The sequence below is a fragment of the Chiloscyllium punctatum genome, chromosome 15 (genome assembly GCF_047496795.1).
Source record: "Chiloscyllium punctatum isolate Juve2018m chromosome 15, sChiPun1.3, whole genome shotgun sequence".
NCBI classification, from domain to species: Eukaryota; Metazoa; Chordata; class Chondrichthyes; order Orectolobiformes; family Hemiscylliidae; genus Chiloscyllium; species Chiloscyllium punctatum.
Window position 1 is genome coordinate 6,367,709 of NC_092753.1, and position 18,480 is coordinate 6,386,188.

Consider the following 18,480-nt stretch of genomic DNA (forward strand, 5'->3'; position numbering starts at 1 on the left):
CGTGGGCTGGGCAGCCTTCTGGGTGGGGCAGTTTTTCCTAATGTGCCCCACCTCACGGCACAGGTGGCACCGCATGCCATCTGCCATCCAGAAGGCGCGGTAGGCCACGCCCTCGTGGAAGAGGGTGAAAGAGCCCTCGGTGACCTCCTCCCGGGCCAGACAAATGATTAGATTAGATTAGATTAGATTACTTACAGTGTGGAAACAGGCCCTTCGGCCCAACAAGTCCGCACCGCCCCGCCGAAGCGCAACCCACCCATACCCCTACATCTGCCCCTTACCTAACACTACGGGCAATTTAGCATGGCCAATTCACCTGACCTGCACATCTTTGGACTGTGGGGAGGAAACCGGAGCACCCGGAGAAAACCCACGCAGACACGGGGAGAACATGCAAACTCCACACAGTCAGTCGCCTGAGGCGGGAATTGAACCCGGGTCTCTGGCGCTGTGAGGCAGCAGTGCTAACCACTGTGCCACCATGCGTTCAAAGGAGTACATGTGTTGGATGGCGGGGTCCTTAAGACCAAGCAGGAGCGGTTGGACACCCGACCGGATCTCCCCCAAGGTGGTGAGGTGGGGGAGAAGGAGCTCGCTGGCAATGAAGGGCGGGACATTGGAGATCACGACCCGCTGGCAAATGTGTCCCGCCCACAGTGAGCCCCCTCTCCACTGCCAGGTGGACTGTCTAAGAAAAAAACGGTCTTCCCGTACATCCGGGCCGCAGCGACGATGGCCAGTGGGCTGACCACACTAGCCATGGCCTTACTGCAGGCCTCGATGGACATGTTGGGGTGGGGATAGGCCTTTACCCCCAGGTGTTTAATCAGGTGCCTGAAGGGGGTTGCGGTTGCGGCCGGGGTTGGGACAGCCGAGCCTAAGGCAACGGTTACCCCGGCGTAGGTGCGGCTGGGCCCCGCGACCTTTGGGCTCGCTATACTCTGCTGCTGGATGTTAGTGGGCCTCTGGCAGCAGCAGCAGCCTCTGGCAGAAGTCCTGGGGATGTGCCCAAGGCGGGTCCCAGGCAGCAACGGTGGAGACCGGCCTCAGGCAACAGCAGCGGTGGAGGCAGGCCTTGGGTGAGTCCCAGGTAGGCCCTTTGTCGCAGCAGTGGGGGGCAGACCTGTTGGGGAGGGTCCCCAAGGCAAGTCCCAGGCAGCCCCAAAATTGAGTCCCAGGCAGCAGCAGTGGAGGTGGGCCTCCAACACTGGCAGTGGTGGAGGTCCTGGGGAGGGGACAAGGCAAGTCCCAGGCAGCGGTGGTGGAGGCAGGCCTCTGGCAAGTCCTAGGCAGGCCCTTGGTTGCAGTGGTGCGGGCAGACCTGTTGGGGAGGGTCCCCAAGGCAAGTCTCAGGCAACCCCAAAATTGAGTCCCAGGCAGCAGCAGTGGTGGAGGTTGTGGGGAGGGGCCCTAAGGCAAATCCCAGGCCATGGTGGTGGAGGCAGGCCTCAGGCAACAGCAGCAGTGGAGGCAGGCCTCTGGCAAGTCCTAGGCAGTTCCTTGGTCGCAGCGGTGGGGGGGCAGACCTGTTGGGGAGGGTCCCCAAGGTAAGTCCCAGGCAGCCCCAAAATTGAGTCCCAGGCAGCAGCTGTGGAGGTGGGCCTCTAACAGCAGCGGCAGTGGTGGAGGTCCTGGGAGGGGTCCCAATGCAAGTCCCAGGCAGCAGCAGTAAGGCAGGCCCCAAGCAGCAACAGCTGAGGCAGGTCCGGGCGGGGTTCCAGAGACCAGCAGTGGGAGTGGGCCCCAGGTCAGCAGCAACACTGTCTTGACCTGGGTGAGGCCCAGGCTGCAGCTCCAAAAGTAGGCCTCAGACTCAAAAGCTCTCACCTCCTTCTGCTTCTGCCTCCTCCTCTTCTTCCTCTCTCTCTCTCGATGTGGGGCAGCTGGTCCAGGGACAGTCCTCTTCAAGGAGGAGAGTCCTTGCACGTACACACACACACTGATCCAACTCTCAATAGGGAAAATATCCGAGTGGCCAGTGACAAGCAGTGCCCTTCACATCAAAGAGCAATGCTTTGTGATCAAATAGTGAAGGGGAGAGCAGTGATTAAATCAAAATAGAGTTGGATACTTCCTGTTTTTTTTTAAATTTAACCCCCACACTACTGCCTAACTGCGGTAGTGCTTATTTTTTCCCCAGCACCCATGGTGTGTGTGTGCAGGTGCGAGACACAGTGAGAGACACAAAGTGCACCAATTTTTATTCAATTTCCACCACCAGGAAGATATGAAAAATACCCAAGTGGCCAGTGACAAGCACTGCCCTTAACATCAAAGGGCAATGCTGTGTGAGCAAAACAGTGAAGGGGAGGGTAGGGACTAAATCAAAATAGAATTGGAGGGAGAAATGATGCACTCCACTCCCTGCGGCACCCACCTCTCCCTGAACGACTCCAGGGTGTCGGTGGACACCGCGTGCTCCTTCTCCAAGGACACCCGGGCTCTAACGTAACCCCGGAAGAGGGGCAGGCAGTCGGCCCTAACGACCCCCTCCACGGCCCGCTGCCTGGACCTGTTGATGGCCAGTTTGGCCAGGCCCAGGAGCAGACCCACGAGGAGGTCTTCGGACCTGCCCTCCCTCCTGCGTACCGGGTGCCCGAAGATCAGGAGCGTGGGACTGAAGTGCAGCCAGAAACAGAGGAGAAGGTTCTTAAGAAAATCAAAAAGGGAGTGCAAACGCCCACACCCAATATACCCATGGTCCACGGACTCCACAGCGCCACAGAACAAGCAGTTGGGCTGGGAGTCCGTGAACCACCGCAATCTGCGGTTGCAGGGGACTGCTGCGTGCAGCACCCTCCACCCCAGATCCCCGAGAGAAAGGGGGAGGACTCCCGCGTAGAGAGCCCTCCACTGGGGATCTCCACTGCCTGGTGGCAAATGGGCACGCCAAGGCGTGTCCGGACGGTGGATGAGGGAGAAGAGGTGGACGGTGTGCAGCAGCAGTCGATACAGGGCCTTCCTTACTATATCCCTTAAGGGGACAAAATTAAAATTCCTGAGGCGGCTCAGGTTGTGGGGCACAGGCTCCCGCGGGAAGTACGGGACCTTGGGGCCAATGTGAAATTCCGTCCGGGCCGGGGTGAGCGCAGACGGGATCCCACCACACACCTGAGCGTCCTCCAACTGGTGCACTACGTCGGGTCCGAGCACCGCCGTTTTAAGGCGTCGGATGGCGGTGGCCACGTACCGGACGTCGACCGCTGCCCTGCTAGCTATGTCCTGCGGCAGCGTCCAGCCCAGGCCCCCGGCACCCAGCACGTCCCCGACCCTGGTCGCCCTCGCCGCCACGGCCCTCCCCTCCGACAGCCACTCGAACCCGCGAGTACGGAGGTGTGGATTCCTGAGCAACGGCTCCCTGACGACAGCCGCTACTCCAGCCGGAGGGTAGGCGCGACGCGATTCGACCATGTTCCAGACAGTGATCAGGTCCTGGTAAAAGACAGGCAGCACCTTGAGGGCGACCTCCAAACCGTCACGGTCGACGAACAGGAGCTGCGTGTCGTAGTTGAGGTTACGCACCTGGCGGAAAAAATACGTCGCCAGGGCACACCACCTAGGAGGAGGCTCGACGTAAAGGTATCGCCGCAAGGTCTGAAGGCGTAACGTCGCGACCTGGGTGCGGACGCACACCAGCGACTGACCGCCCTCCTCGATAGGGAGACTCAGAACCTGCGCGGCAACCCAGTGCATCTTTTTGTCCCAGAAGAAGTCGACCAACGTTCTCTGGATGTCAGCGACAAAGCCAGGAGGAGGGACCAAAGTGACCAGCCGGTCCCACAACATGGCGGCCACCAGCTGGTTTATGACCAGCACTCGACTCCTGTAAGATAGCACTCGGAGCAGTCCTGTCCAGCGGCCTAGGCGAGCCGAGACTTTGGCCTCCAGCTCCTGCCAGTTGGCCGGCCAGGATTCCTCAGCCGGGCTGAGGTAGACCCCCAGGTAGAGGAGATGGGTGGTGCTCCAGCTGAAGCCCCGTAACTCCTCCGGCAGAGAGTCCACCCGCCACGGACCGACCAGTAGTCCGGAACACTTGGCCCAGTTGATCCTGGCGGAAGACGCCGCCGAGTACACGGCCTGGCACTCGCACATCCTCCCCAGGTCAGCCGGGTCGGTGAAAGTGAGGAGCACGTCGTCGGCGTAGGCCAAGAGGACCACCCCCGTGCCCGCGCCACGCAGAACCAGCCCCGACAACCTCCTCCGCAAGAGGCACAGGAAAGGCTCCACGCACAGGGAATACAGCTGGCCGGACAGGGGACAGCCTTGACGCACTCCTCTACTGAAGAGAAGGGGCGCCGTCAGGGACCCGTTAACTTTAACCAGACACTCTGCGGCGGCGTACAAAAGTCGGATCCGGGCGACGAACCGCGTCCCGAACCCGAACGCCCGCAGAGTCCCGAGCAGGTACTCGTGATCGACCCTGTCGAACGCCTTCTCCTGGTCGAGAGACAGGAAGGCGCTCGGCAGACCAGCCCGTCGACAGAAATGGATCAGGTCCCAGACCAGGTGGACGTTGTCGTGTATCCTCTGGCCCGGGACCGTGTAGGACTGGTCCGGGTGAATCATGTGGGCCAGCACGGAAGCCAGGCGAGAAGACAACACCCTGGCGAAGATTTTGTAATCCGTGCTGAGGGAGGAGACCGGACGCCAGTTCTTCAAAGAACGAAGGTCCCCCTTCTTCGGCAGCAGGACGATGACCGCCCTGCGCCAAGAAAGGGGCAGCTGTCCGGCATTTAGACACTCCCCCAGGACCTGTGCGTAGTCGTTCCCCAGGACGTCCCAGAACGCCCTGAAGAACTCCACAGTCAGCCCGTCCAGCCCCGGGGTCTTGCCCCTCGAGAGCCGGTCGAGGGCGCCGGTCAGCTCCTCTAAAGTGACGGGAGCGTCGAGCCTTCCGGCGTCCTCCGGGCTGAGCTGCGGCAGGTCCTCCCACAGAACTCTGCGAGCATCCTCACTGGACGGATCCGGAGAGAACAGAGCCGTATAATAGTTTCGGACGTGGGCCCTGACGCCCTCCGGATCCGAGACGAGGGACCCGTCGTCGGCCAGCAGCACAAGGAGCTGCTGACGGGTGCCACGCCTTTTTTCCAGCGAGTAGAAAAAGGGGGAGCCGCGGTCCAGGTCCTGGAGGAGCTGAATCCGCGACCTCACGTACGCACCCCGAGCCCCGACGAGCTGCAGGTCCCGGAGCGCGGCCTTCTTCTCCTCGTACACCCCGCGCAGGGCCAGGTCCGCGTCGGGCTGACCGAGGCGTGACTCCAGGTCGAGCATCTCCCTCTCCAACTCCCCGATCCTGGATTTCCGCCTCTTGGTCGACCCCCTCGCGTACTCCTGACCGAAGACGCGGACGTGAGCCTTGCCCACGTCCCGCCATAGCCTCAGGGAGGGGAAGCTTCCCCGCTTCCTTCTCCAGCCGGCCCAGAAACGACGAAACGAGTCCCGGAACCGCTCGTCCTCCAGCAGCAGGTTGTTAAAGTGCCAGTACGCGGAGCCGAGCCTGGCGCCGAACGGAAGGAGTTCCGCCCACACCAGGTGATGGTCCGTGCACGACACCTGCCGCGTGGAGGCCTTCGGAAAACAGGAGGCGTACGCCCGCGAAACGTACAGGCGGTCGATTCTGGATGCTCCGACCCCAGGCCTCACGAAGGTGAAGGCGATGGAGTCGGGATGGAGAGTCCGCCAGACGTCCACCAGGTCGAAGGACTTGACCAAGTCCCCCAACCTCTTCCCCGACGCACAGCCAGTGCGGGCACCGCCGTGGTCCCTGCCCTCGAGGACGCAGTTAAAATCTCCCCCGAGGACGACGCACTGGTTCTCGTCGATGGAAGCCAGATGAGTGGACAGTTCTTGAAAGAAGCTCGCTTGCCTCGGCCCGGCCAGGGGAGTGTATACGTTCACCAAGTGAAGCACCGCGCCCCCCAGCCGAACCGTCAGGTGAAGCAAACGGCCTGGCACCGGCTCCCTGACCCCCCAAGATCTCCGGCTGAAAATGTTGGGCCAACAGGATAGCCACCCCGCCAGATCTGCGGGTGAGGTGACTCATGTAGACCCCCCCTCGCCACTCCAGGAGCCAGGTGGCTTCGTCCCCCGGGGTAGTGTGGGTTTCTTGCAGGAAGCACACCGCATACCTCCCGTCCCGGAGGACCGAGAGGGTCTGGAATCTGCGCTGTGACTCCCTGCTGCCGTTGATGTTGAGGCTGGCTATAGTTGTCTCCATGTCGGAAGCGTCGTGCTACCACCACCAGTTCAGTTAAAAAACAAATACAATCACTGGGAGGACGAGGGAGGGGCACAGGTGTCCCTCGCCCTCACCAGGAGTGCCCCCAGGAAGTTCCTGACTCACTTTCGCTCATTGGAATTGAGCCCAGGTGCCTGGCGAGCAGCATGGGCCGACCAATAGACTTTTTCATAAGAGCTCCAGCGGTCGAGCGCCAGTTGGGCTCTATCCCAGCGACCTAGAGTTTCCTCGACAAATTCCCAGAGTTCCTCGAGGGGGATGAGGGGGAGATCGGCGGGGGGCACCTGGGACTCAAAAACGTCGCTGCAGACGGAGTCCGCGTCGTCCCCGGTGTCCGCCACCGATCCCGAACCCTCCTCCGGGAGGTCGCCCTCGGTCGCCGACCTCTCCCCCACCGAGAGGATAGGGGCTGGTCCGGCGCCGCCAACAGGCCTCGAACCCCCGGCGACCCCACCCCCAGGGTCACCGGCGGTACCTTCCTCGGCGCACCCCGTCCCGGAACGTCCCGAGTTCGGGTCGTCGGGCGGCAGAGGCTCGGGGCCCCGCTCTCCTCCCGACACCAGGACGCCTGGCTCCTCGGGGAAAAGACCGTCCCCCAGCGCCAGGGCCCCCAGAAAAACAGTCTGGGAGGGAGGAGCGGGGATAACACCTACCTCCCCTCCGCCGCTCGGCGACCCAGTAAAGGGTCCTTTGTCGACGCCCGCACCGCAGCCCTCGTGGTTGTTGAAGTCCCCCCCCAGGGGCCAGTGGAGTAGAGGCAGCAGGAAGCCCTGCTGTAGCCCCTGGGGGTTTGGGCAGGTCGGGCCGCGGTGCGGGATCATCGGGGGGTACCATGGGCCCGTCCCCTGGAGAGGGGCAGCGCCGCCGGCGCGCTGCAGGACTGTCTCTCCCTTCCAAGGGCCAGCACCTCTTCCCCAGAGAGACAGGGGGGGATTTATGGGCCTTTCCCTCCCCGCCCGCCTTGGTGGTCATGGGGCCTGAGGCTCCTCCCCCCAGCCTTTCCCGGAATACGATTGGCTGGGGGAAGGCAGGGGGCGTGGCCAAGGTGGGGAGGGTCAGCCATGTCACTTCCTGCCCCACCCCTGATTTATCAGGTGACGGCGGGCGGGCGGGGCAGGGGCCCAGTTCCCTCTCCGGGGCCCGGAGACACGGTCGCTGCGGTAGGTCGGGCAGCGGTGGTCCCCCCGAGGTTAGTGCCTGGGTGGGGCGGGGCTTGGGCTTGGGCTCGGGCTCGGGCTCCCCCGGGCCAGGTGTTGCAGTGCCCGGGGCGGGTGTCGCAGCCCCAGGGGTTTCTCCATCGGGGTGGGGGGTAGACGTGGGGTCAGGGTCGGGTACGGGTTCGGCGGTTTGGGGGTCAGGGTTCCCGCGCCGGGGCGACGCTGGCACGGCCGCAGGGGCATCGTCGTGCCGGGGCGGGGCAGGTTGTGGGCTGGGTGTCGGGGATGGGGATAGGGTGGTCTCCCCGTGGGCGGGCCTGACGCGTCGCGTCTTCTTCAGCGCCTTCCGGCCGGCTGGACGCTCACCCCCCTCCCTGCCGGAGGCTGGAGGATCGGAAGCCTCTGGCTCAGGCTCCGGTGCCGGGGCCTGTGGTGTTGACTGTGGGGGAGGGGGAGTGGGCGCGGCGGCACCACCGTCAGCCATTGGCGAGGGCTGGGCGGCCTTCTGGGTGGGGCAGTTTCTTCTAATGTGCCCCACCTGGCGGCACAGGTGGCACCGCACACCGTCTGCCGTCCAGAAGGCGCGGTAGGCCACGCCCTCGTGGAGGAGGGTAAACGAGCCCTCCGTGACCTCCTCCCGGGCCAGGCAAATAAACACCTGGCGTCGAAAGGAATATACGTGTCGGAGGGCGGGGTCCTTTAGACCGAGCAGGAGCGGTTGGATCCCTGACCGGATCTCCCCCAAGGTGGTGAGGTGGGGGAGAAGGAGCTCGCTGGCAATGAAGGGCGGGATGTTGGAGATCACGACCCTCTGGGCCGTAACCTCCAGACGGTCGACGGGCAAATATGCCCCGCCCACAGTGAGCCCCCTCTCCACGGCCAGGTGGACCGCCTGCTCGGTCCTAAGGAAAAATACGGCCTTCCCGTACATCCGGGCCGCAGCGACGATGGCCAGTGGGCCGACCACACTAGCCATGGCCTTGCTGCAGGCCTCGATGGTCATGTTCGGGTGGGGATAGGCCTTGACCCCCAGGCGTTTAGTTAGGTGCCTGAAGGGGGTGTGGTTTGCAGCCGGGGCTGGGACAGCCGAGCCTAAGGCAGCGGCTACCCCGGCGTAGGTGCGGCTGGGCCCCGCGACCTTCGGGCTCGCCATCCTCTGCTGCTGGTGGTGGTGTCAGGCCTCTGGCAGCAGCAGTGGTGGAGATCGCTGGGAGTGTCCCAAGCAGCGACGGTGGAGACCTGCCTCAGGTGACAACAGCGGTGGAGGCAGGCCTCAGGCGAGTCCCAGGTAGGCCCTCGGTCGCCGTGGTGTGGGGCAGACCTGTTGGGGAGGGTCCCCAAGGCAAGTCCCAGGTAGCCCCAAAATTGAGTCCCAGGCAGCAGATGTAGAGGCAGGCCTCAGGCAGCAGCAGCAGCGGTGGAGGCAGGCCTCTAGCAATTCCTGGGCAGTCCCTCGGTCGTAGTGGTGGGGGGGCAGGCCTGTTGGGGAAGGACCCCAAGGCAAGTCCCAGGCAGCCCCCAAAATTGAGTCCCAGGCAGCGGTGGTGGAAGGCAGGCCTCAGGCAGCAGCAGCGGCAGTGGTGGAGGTCCTGAGGAGGGGCCCCAAGGCGAGTCCCAGGCAGCGATGGTGGAGGCAGGCCTCGGGCAGCAGCAGCAGTGGAGGCAGGCCTCTCCTCAGGCAACAGCAGCAGCAGCAGCGGTGGAGGTCCTGGGGAGGGGCCCCAAGGCAAGTCCCAGGCAGCAGCAGTGAGGCAGGCCCCAAGCAGCAATAGGGAGAGTCCTTGCACACAGAGTCAGTCACAAAATGGTCCAATTCTGAAAAGGGAAAACACCCGAGTGGCCAGTGACAAGCACTGCCCTTCACATCAAAGGGCAATGCTTTGTGATCAAATAGTGAAGGGGAGAGCAGTGATTAAATCAAAATAGAGTTGGATACTTCCTGTTTATCTCTGTCAGGTAAGACTGCCTGATTGGACCAAATTAATAGCTCCACTCATATTTTGAGATCTACCTGGCTGACATTTTTCCAATTACTATATCCCTCGTCCTCCTGGGGTGTAGGCCTGTTCTTTCTCTTGTAGCAATTCTGGAATTCACCCAATTCTGCCTTAGATACTGGTGGTGTGTACTGGACCATAAGCCAACTCTTGCATGCAAAGCATATGGGCCGAAATTCATCTTCTCCATCAGGTGGTAATGGCATTGAGGCAACGACACCTGCCCTGTCCATCTTGTTCTCAGAAGTTTCTTTAACACCAGGCAGAGGATTTTGACAGCCTTGCCGGATGATCTAAAGGGTGGGATCTGTTTTGTTCCTGTCTCATTTGCAGCTTTCATACCGTTCATGTGCTTGTTCAGGACTGTCTCTCCTGCTTGAACTTTGAACTATGTGGACTATGCCTCTTACCCATGCAGGGCAATTCCTGTGGTCTCAAGATAAAACTTTCTCCCCCTAAGTAAACTGCCTCTTCCTTACCGGAGTTTTGTGTTTGGCATCGGTGTTCCTGATGCTGATTCACTCCCCACACTCCTCCAACTACAATTAGTAGTTGCTAATGGGATGGTCCTATAATCAAACAGGAGCCAGGTCAGTTTGGTATCGACTGAAGAAATAGGCTGTTTCTTTAACCCTGCCTTCAAAGTTTGGACTCTTCTCTCTGACATACCATTAGACAATGGACATTACGGAGCTGTCCTTCCATACCAAATGCTGTTCATCTTTTGAAAATACTTGAATTCCCTGTTGGTAAATGATGACCCATTGCCTGTGACTAACACTTCTGGGGTCTATGTATTGCAAGAGATACCCGCAATCTTTCAATTGTGGTCCTCGTGTTTGGTGCATGAAGTCTATTTACGTTCAACCACTTGAATGGGCATTTGCAATGACTAAAAACATGCAGCCCGTGAAAGGACCAGCATCGTTGATGTGTCACCGAGTCCAGGGTTTACCTGGTCATTCCTATGTACATGGGTAATGTTAGTCCTTATTGGCACTCTGGGCACTGACTCACCAATTTGGCTATGTTGGCAGCCAATCTTGGGCACCAGACATAATGTTTTGCCAACATCCTCATTTGGGACACGTCCGGATGACCCCAGTGAATCTGATGGTGACCTTTGCTCGGTACAATCACTCTTGCTCCACTTAATAATATGCTGTCTTCTATGGTGGTCATGTCTTTCCAGATCCAGAAATGTTTCAAATGTTGGTTCTGATGTCCCTTTTGTTTCCCCCATCACCACCAGCTGTTTTAGTTTTGCCAGGATGGGATCATTTTGTGTCTATAGTCTGATATTTTCAGCAGTGAATGGAAGGGTGTCCAGAAAGTTTAAAATCAGAACAAACTCTTCGAGTAGCAGCACCACCAGTGGTGTATCCACCAGTGGGAAGTGGCTCAGGGCATCCGCATTTGGCCTCTGTATGATGTTCCAAATTGTAATAGCATGCACTCAGAATAAGAGCTCACTGTTCAATTTGACATAAAGCTATGGGCTGCAAGGCCTTGACTCCTTTAGTAGGCCTACCTGGGGTCTGAAGTCCATTACTATTACAAATTTATGTCCATAAAGATACTGATGGAACATTCTCACACCTAAAATGACCACCCAACCTTCCTTCTCTTTGTCGGTGTATCTTTGTTCAGCATCAACTAAAATCGAGGAAGCAAATGCTGTCGGGCATTCCTCTCTACTGGGCCACCAGTGAACCACTACTATCTGATACTATATGGGGAGGCATCACATATCAGCACCATATCTTGCTTGGGATTGCAGTGTGCCAATACCTTTTCGATCATGACAGCTGCTTCTTCACTTCCCTAGAGGGTACATCTTGGCTCCAAGACCATTTCCAAGGCTGACTCTTTTTCAATAGCAAATGAAGGATATCAGGATGGAGGCCAGGTTGCATATGAATTTTCCGTAATAATTCACCAACCCCAGACCTAAGCTCCAGTACAGACATGGGAGCCAGGGCACCTTTGATCACCGTCACTTTATCTTCCAAAGGGTATAACCCAGTCCTGTTGGTGCTGTAGCCCAGGTAGGTTACTGGGGGTGCCTAGAACACACGTTTTTCCCTCCTAGGGCATGCCCCTTCTTTGGAGAAACATTTTAGTACGATTTCCAAATTCTCTAAATGCAATTTATTGGTTTTCCCAGTAATAAGCATGTCATCCAGATAAATGGCAACTCGGGATATACCTTGTAAAATATTCTCCATTTTCTGCTGGAAAATGGCACAAGTTGATCCCCCAAAGGTAGTCTTGTATAGCGGTACAAACCTATTTTGGTATTATTTGTAACATATGTCTGGAAATGCTTATCTAATTGCAATTGTGGTACGCAAGGTTCATGTCCAGCTTCGTGAAGGACAGTGTGCCCCCCTGCCTGCTTTGCAATAAGTTCTATATCGGAGGGATTGGGTATTTATTCAGCTGCGAAAAGTGGTTTACCATTTGTTTGAAATTGCCACAAAGGTGAACCAACACATCAGGCTTCACAATTGGTATGGCTAGTGCTGCCCATTCACAAACTATACAGGGTTGATGGATTCCTTTGCTTTCTATACTCATGATTGCTGCATCTACTAATGGCACTGGCTGGGAAGGGGAGACCTTGCAGATTGTGGAATTGTTTCTTGATCAACATGTAAAGTGGCCTTTGCCCCTTGGATAGGCCCTAGATCTTCCTGAAAAGCCTCTGATTATTTAGTTAGGACTTCACTCAGGCAGTTACTTTCTAATCGAAAAATGTTCAACCAATCAAATTGAATCTTTCTCAACTAAATTCACCTCACCAAGCTTGGGCCTGAGCCTTTTACCACAATCAGTGGTAACTGAACCAACTGCTTCTCATATCAGACTGGAACCAAAGTTGTACCCTTAATCTGTAGGGGTTCACTGGTATAGGTTCACAGCCTAGCTGAGGTCTTATGCTAACTTAAGAGTTTGAGTCAAAAATGAATTTAGGTAAAGATTGGTTCTGCAATGACTGATACAACCGTAGCGGTAATGCCCTCCATTAGAACTGGGTGACGATTTAAATGCACGTTAGTTTGTTTGGTTTTGATTTGAATGTTGCTAAGTAATTTAACTGTTCCAAGCTAGCTGTAAGTGGACTTTCCAAGGTGTGCACTCTCCTGAATACCACCCTGAGTCCTCTTACTGAATTCAGACCTAGTGGGACTCATTTACTGTCTTAAGTCTACATACCGGTAGCAACTATAATGGCATGCTGGTCCAGATTCTGAAGAAAATTGTAACAGTTTAGCTGTGACTTGGCTTTACTTTCAGTTATGCTGTGGGCTGACAGGGAGTCCCTCTGTTCAGGGTACATCCTAAATGAGACTATGCAATTGCCTTCACTCGAGCAGTGTTTCCCAAGTTCAGAGAGCCTGGCAAGGGTGTCCACTTTCTTTGGAATATCCTGTAACTCATAAGCTCCACTTGCCTCATTTTCTAACGACAAATCCAGTTGTAGTGCCTGTTTGAACTCCAATTGGGCTTCAGCTAGTAGGCCTTTTTACATGGTCACATCATTAATCCCACATTAGTAAACAGTCTCTCAATCAACATCTCACTTTGGGTTAAACCAAAATCACATGCTTCTGCCAGTCATTTTAACTTCGTCAAAAATCCCAGTATGGATTCCCCAGTTCTCAAACTCAAGTAAAACTGATAAAATTTCAGAATTAGAGGACGCTTGGGACTGTAATATTCCTTAGCTAAATCCATCAACTCTTGAAAGGTTTAGTATCTGATGCTTCTGGGAAGTCAGTCTCCTAATAACTAAAAAAGCTACATGTCCATACACTGTTAGGAGAATTACTCTGTAGATTGAGAAGATTTGTACCTCAGGCTGAGGTTCTTGATATAAATTTGCTCACTGAGCTGGAAAAGTTTTCAGATGTTTCATCAGACTAGCACAACACACCCATCCTAGCGCAAGCCAAACAGAGACACACACGAGAATTCCTAGAAGCGTGGCACTCCAACCGAATTCTATCAACAAACACATTGACTTGGATCCCATTTACCACATCACCCCCTTCAAGAAAAAGAACAGGAAATAGCATCACCACAGGAAATGGCATCACCAACCCAAGGAAACCTAAACACACACATTAAAAAATGGGCCATACCACCAGAGGCTCACTGATCATATTACCTAGTATGGTCATGAAATGTCTGAAAACGAAACTTCCAGCTCAGCGAGCAAGCTGACATCCAGAATTACTCTGCTTTTCGTCTGTCCCAATGTCATTTGTCCGAAAAAATATTGCATTCTTTCCACACACTGGGCTTAGTCTTCAAAGGCAGTATTGAATGAGTCAAGCTTTCCAAATAGTGACATGATGCCAGAAATATGCACCCTAACTCAAAAACGACTGTTTCAAGCTAATCTCTTCAGGGGCATGTTCTTCTCTCCACACCACTGAAATAATTTCACGAAGGCCAGTATTCCATTTGAAGTTCACCCTTTATTTACAAGCTGAAAGTCCTTGACACAGATCTAGCACCCTTAGAGTCAGCTCTTAGTATGTCAGGATGTCTGACACTCCTTTTCTCTGCCAGCGAGGGCTCTCTGATTGGACCAGATTTACACCCCCAATCCGGAAACACATATCCTATGAGGTCCACTTGGCTGACCTCATTGCAATCATTACAACATATTTGCATAAGTAATGGTCAGATTTTGTAATCATTGGTGAAACAATTGCATTTGCCATTGACCTTGAAGCTGCCCACAAAGATCTAAAATCTCTGAACTGTAGACTTCATCTTTCCAACACAGGTTTAAATCTAGCACTAAATCAAGATGATTTCTAGACAGCTAGCAACAATTTTCAGAGCACAAACCAGGAAGTAAAATATGCACTCATTATGATTCACTTTCCAATAGTAGAGTGGCATGGTGGCTCAGTGGTTAGCACTGCTGCCTCATACCACGAGAGACCCAGGTTCGATTCCTGCCTCGGGCGACTGTCTCTGTGGAGTTTACATATTCTCCCTGTGTCTGCATGGGTTTCCTCCAGGTGCTCTGATTTCCTCCCACTGTCCAAAGATGTGTAGTTCAGGTGAATTAGTCAGGGGTAGGTGGGTTACTCTTCAGAGGGTTGGTGTGGACTTGTTGGGTCAAATGGCTTCTTTCCACACTGTAGGGAATCTAATCTAATCATTTTACAGAGAATGGAATAAATGATTGGATATATACAATAGATTAAAGTAGAAACTAAAATATCAAACTTTTAAGATCATACTTTAAGAACCCTGTTGTATAAAGTGATAATTGAAAATTTTGACATTCCATAAATAAAAATTTCACAATTTTAACAACATTTATGAACATTGTACGCCCTTGAAAGCCCACTATATCCTAAATAACAAAGTGTAACTTTTACTAAGAATTTTTACGGTGAGACTAATAAGAGAAAAGAGCACGTGTCATGATTTCTAATTGATTTTAGTCCTTGAGCTCAACAGTGCTCATAAGAAGCATAGAATCATTGCCAGTAACTTCTGAATTTCAATGTTCATATGTGCAGACTTCAGACGTTCCTTTCAGTTACAAAGGAATAATGATTGTGAATGCTCTAAATTCTGTCATTATTACTACCACAAAATACGGACCTTTTTTTTTTGCAGCTTTTGTATTGAATGTTCAATTAGATTGTAGCCATATATGCATCTTCCCAAGACATACCCAATTGTCTACAGCAAGGTATATTTCACAACTGGAGAATTCCCACCTTCATAAAATGAAGGTTATTTAATATCTAATTTCTTGTAGCTTGTTGATGAAAGGATGTTCAAAAAAGCCATTCTGTTATGCCAGAATATTATTTATTCTATATAAATTGGAACACTAATTCCCAACATTTTTTACTCTCAAGGCCAGCCCATGTGTATTAAAGATTTTATGGATGATCTGAACATAAACATGATCCATAAAATGATATGGTGCTTAAAACATTTCTATTATTACCTTTCTTTTACTTAGTCAATGTGAAACTTGGAGTGTACAATATATAGTCATACTAACTACACAGAACAATTTTTGTCTTTGCATCAACTGGCTCTGAGGCCTGTGTCTTACCTTTCTGAAGATGGTCACCTCTGTAAACAATGCATATCCAGAGAGTTCTGTGGTTCCTTGACATCGAGGGGCAGAAATTTGGCAGTGTTTTTGCACAATGTTTTGGCAAATTGAGGATTCAACAACCATTTCCATTTGTAGAATACAAGGGAGGGGTATTGTGGTGACTCAGTCATTGTAGCATCAGGCTGTTTGTGCCAAGGTTTGCTCCTTCTCATTTCAAAGTGCTATTCTCCTTTTATTTTGCTTTGCATATATCAGTGTTCAGCTTAAGTGCTGGGATATCGAATCCAAGTTCAAAAAGTCATAGTTAATTTGAGAATTACAGATTTCACATATGCCCTCATTGAGAATTCCTGAGTTTGAAGTTGTACTTTTATAAATGACCATCCTTTCAGAACTGTGAAACCAGGGTTAACAGTACTTTTTAAGTAATATTTACAGGACCAAACAGTCTCGTGATGTTTTGTAATCACTTTGTAGTGGCGTAAGTTCAGACAGACTACAAAAGTAATAGATTTTTTATTCTTCACTCGTCCCCAGCCACAACTACCAACCATACCTATTCTGAATACCAAAAGAGGCCCCACTTCAACTTGCTGCTTTTTATTTTAGTTTACAGCCGCTAGTAAATGTAGGGACATAAGAAATTGGAACACGAGTAGGTTATTTGTACACTCAAGGCTAAACCACTATTCAGAGTCACTAGGGAATGTAAGAATATAAGATACAATAGCAAGAATAGGTCATTCTTCCACTTAAGTCTGTCAGGGGCTGATCTGCCCCAGACCTCAACTCCTTTCTCCTGCCAATGACTCTCTCAGTCCTCAACTTCTTGATATTTCAACAATCGATCTATCTCCTTTTTAAGTACTTTATGTGATCTAGCCTCCACAATGCTCTAGAGCAGAGAATTTCAGACATTCACTTTGTGAGAAAGGGCAGCTCAGTGGTTAGCACTGCTGCCTCAGCGTGCAGAGACCCGGGTTCGATTCCAGCCTTCGGTGACTGTCTGAATGGAGTTTGCACATTCTCCTTGTGTCTACGTGGGTTTCCTCCAGGTGCTCCGGTTTCCTCCCACAGTCCAATGATGTGTAGATTAGGTGAATTGGCCATGCTTAAATTGACCACAGTGTTCAGGGATGTGTAGGTTAGGTGCACTAGTTTGGGGTAAAATGTAGAGCAATAGGGTAGGGGAACGGGTCTGGGTGGGTTACTCTTCAGAGGATTGGTGTGGACTTGTTGGGCCAAATGGCCTGTTTCCACATTGTAGGGAGTCTATTCTGTTAAAAGGAATTTCTTCACATCTCAGTTCGAAATGAAGGTCCCCTTAATTCTGTAACTATGTTCCTAGTGTAAGATTCCCAACCAGTGGAACTATCTTCCCAACAGGGACTTAACCCTAACTCTGACTTATCCCCTCAAAATCTTGTATATTTTAATAAGATCACCAATTATTCTTGTGAACTCTAATGACTAAAAGACTAACTCATTTAGCCATTCATGATAAGTCAAACTGCTCATCCCAGGAATCAGCCTCTTGAGTATCTTCTGAACTGCCAGTATCTCCTTTCTTAAATACGGGAAACTGTACATGTACTTCAAGTGCAGTCTTTCCAACAGCATATACAGTTGCAACAAGGTTTCCCTATTTTTAAACTCCAACCCCCAGCCTTCCAACAGTAAAGACCCACATTGTATTTGTCTTCCTAATTACCTGCTATACCTGTACGTTCACCTTTTGTGTTTCATGCACAAGAACACCCAAATCCCTCTACACTGCACTTTCTTGAGTCTCGCTTAAATACTAATTTACTTTTGAATCTTTCTACCAAAGTACGTGACCTCACATATTCCTGCATTAAACTCCACTGCCAAGTTTTTGCCTATTTACTAAACCTAACTAAGTCCCCTTGCATATCACAAACACTACCAATAAAAATCAAACCAAAAGTAATAGTTAGCCAAACTCAAACAATAGCGCAGTCTAAGTAAATTTTGACCTGTTGTAACTCATCTGTTGTATGGTGCTGTATAGTGCAATTCATCAGAATCTTCAACCGATTACACTCAATTGACATCCATACCTGCTGGCTGCACTACATTCTAGCCAGTCTTCTGATCCCATCCAATTGTAATACTGCACAATTTAGATCTCAGAATGAAACCTGCCTCGATAGATCAAGTGCTGAATCTTAATTTATTTTGTTGAGTGTCAGTTCTGTAAGTGTTTTGCTTTACTCATCTTACTTTACAAAGCCTGCCTGATTTATTACCCTTTAGTGCCCCTCTCACACATTCTAGCACCATCATACTGTGTGCCACTTTTAAAACAACTTGCCGCTTTCTGGATATCTCAGAATTGACCAACATCTGTGATGCAGCACCATCTTATTGTGCCCCCAAACAAGAGCTGTCATTCTGGAGCTCCCTGCATGGTTCCTGACATTGGCCCTGGATGTGGCAGACAATAGAAAATTGGTGACTTTCTTTGTGGGCAGGGACATGGAGATGCTGCTGAGGAGGATGGGTGATGCAGAGGCAGGATGTCCTTTTCTCCCAGGCCAAAAGAGAATGCCATTCTGTTGGAACCATGCCAACCTGGACCAGAGTTACTGTCCTGCCCAGTGCAGTCTCAACCAACTGAAGGAATGTACAGAATGTAGGAAGAAGATCAATTACCTTCTCCACTGTGCCAGTGAAAGTGCCACCATCTTCTCATTGATACTCACACTCACTCTCTGCTACTTTACCCACCATTCCTTGCAAAATCTTCTCCACTCTCACTCATCCTCGCTTACATCTGACCCTGACTAACCCTGAATCTCTTCTGCATAGCCTACTCATCTATGTAGGACATCTCCCCACATGCACAAAGGTAACAGTGTGCCACCCACCTTTCTCGCCCTCACCCATTATGTGCAGAGTTTCCTGACCCTGACCACCCTGAGCAGTTGACTGACCATGTCCAAGCCCCTGTAGTGA